Below are 2500 nucleotides of genomic sequence, written 5' to 3'. Positions count from 1 at the left end.
TTTCCCTCCCATTCCCCCACACACCCTCCCCCTTTATCCTCCCCTTCCGTGTCCCCCTTCCCCCTCGTCCCTTATCCTCCCTTCCCCACTTGCCCTTCCCTCCTTGCCCTCCTCTCTTATTCTTCCCTCTCTTCTTTTGCACTTCTATTCTCATCCTCCCCTTCCCCCACTCCTTATTCTTCCATTCCGTTTCCTCCTATTACTCATCCCTTATTCTCTTCTCTCTTTCCCTACCCCTCCCTCTTGCCCTTCTCTCCTCGTTCTTCCCTTATTCTCCCCCATTTGCCTTTCCCTTTTCACCCTCCCTTCCTCCCTCGCCTTCCCCTCCCCCCTTGCCCTTACCTCCCTCCTCGCCCTCCCCCTTTTGCCTTTCCCTTCTCCCCCTCCCCTCCCCTCTCAGCCCCTCCCACCTCCCCTAGACTTCCCCCCTCCCCTTAGCCCCCTCCCCTTAATCAGCTACCCCAACCCAATCCCCAATCCTTTATTTTCGTCTCTAAACAAGGCTGCGATTTATCACGGAATGAAATTCAGGATTAGCTATTCCACCCCCTCCCCCCCTCCTTCCACCCCCTCCCCCTCATTTCCCTCCCCCTTTTTACCCTTCATCTTCCTTCCAAAATGAAAGAGAGAAAAAAAAAGATATATGAAAGAAAAAAAAATAGATGGGGGAGAATGGGCGAAGGGAGGAGGAGGAGGGAGGGAGGAAGGAGGGATAGTGGGGTAATAATGTTGAATGAGGGGGGGGGTGTCTATATATATTTTTTCTTTCTCCCTTTTTTTTGCTAGGGGAGGGGGTGAGGGGGATAGGGGGTAGTAATGTTGAATGAGGGGGTGTCTATATATATTTTTCTTTCTTTCTTTCTTTTTTTTTCTTCGCAAATCCCCGCATCGTAATTCTTCTGTGGAGGAACCGACGGCGTCTCCTTCGGGAGTTTGTCTTCATTACCTTCTGCAGGAGCTTGTAGGAGGGGGAGAGGGGCGCTCTGAGATGGGAGGATGGGGGAGAGGGGTTAGAGGGGGGGACACGGAGGTAGGGTGAAGGAGGAAGAGAGAGGATAAGAGAGGAGGGATAAAAGATAAAACGGTGGGGAAAGAATATGAAGAGGAGAATAGAATCAAAACAGAAAATAACAACAACAGAAAACAAGAACGTGTTTCTTTCATCTTCTTCTATGTGTATGTGTATGTTTGCAAAAGGTATGTATGTTTTTTGTTTTTGTTTTGTTATATTTATTTGTTTATTATTATTATTATTATTATTATTATTATTATTATTATTATTATTATTATTATATATATATATATATATATTTTTTTTTTTTTTTTTTTTTTTTTTTTTTGGTGAGCGCCTCAAGGAGTTCGTCTGTGCGTACGTGTCCGTATAGGCCTGCAGGTGTGACCGCTTAACCCTCTCCGTCAATAAGACTTTAGGTGATCATTCCCCCCTACCCCCATCCCTCAATCCCTCCCTACTCCCCCACCCCCACCCCCTTTAGTCACTATCAGTCAGCAGCAGAAGACTTAATCCATCAACCTTTTCTCTCTCTCTCCGGGCCGTTCATCTTTCTGTTGCAAAGGGATGTTGCAGCGGCTTGCACAGTAGCTCAAAGAGAGAGAGAGAGAGAGAGAGAGAGAGAGAGAGAGAGAGAGAGAGAGAGAGAGAGAGAGAGAGAGAGAGAGAGAGAGAGAGAGAGAGAGAGAGAGAGAGGGGAAGGTGGGAGTTAGAGAGAGAGAGAGAGAGAGAGAGAGAGAGAGAGAGAGAGAGAGAGAGAGAGAGAGAGAGAGAGAGAGAGAGAGAGAGAGAGAGAGAGTTAATTCTCCGACTCGATTTAAGACGTTTAGCTCACATTATGGCGGTTGTTTGTTTGTTTGTTTGTGGGTTGTGGGTTTAGGTGTTATTATTATTTTTTTTTTTGCGCGGTGGAGTGTGTGTGGGGGGGGGGGGAGGAGGGGGGAGGGAGGGAGGGAGGGGAGGAGGGAGGGAGGGAGGGAAGGAAGGAGGGAGGGAGGGAGGGAGGGTGGAAGATAGGGAGAGGGGAGAGAGGGAGAGAGAGAGAGAGAGAGAGAGAGAGAGAGAGAGAGAGAGAGAGAGAGAGAGAGAGAGAGAGAGAGAGAGAGAGAGAGAGAGAGAAAGAGAAAGAGAGAGTCAGACAGACAGACAGACAGACAGACAGACAGAGGAAGAGAGAGAGTACGTGTGTGTGTGTGTGCAGGGATATATATGCATGTATGTCCGCGTGTGCGTGCATACGTTCGCGAACCGTTGATACTTGTACACGTATATAAGTTATTTAAACACATTTTTTCTCTCCAAATGAGCATCTGTAAGCAAGTGCGCGCGTGTGTTTGTTTACGCGTCCCCGTATCCGTCTCCGTCCTGACAAATACACGAGATCAGCCGCCTTGCAAGATTGGCAAGAACATCCCGGAAACGTCAGCACTGTGCAACAAATGCAACAAATGCCACATCACTTCTCGACGGCTCGTAGAGTTTGGAGGA

The sequence above is a fragment of the Penaeus vannamei genome, chromosome 9 (genome assembly GCF_042767895.1).
Source record: "Penaeus vannamei isolate JL-2024 chromosome 9, ASM4276789v1, whole genome shotgun sequence".
NCBI lineage: Eukaryota > Metazoa > Arthropoda > Malacostraca > Decapoda > Penaeidae > Penaeus > Penaeus vannamei.
Note: the sequence above shows the minus strand (reverse complement) of the source record.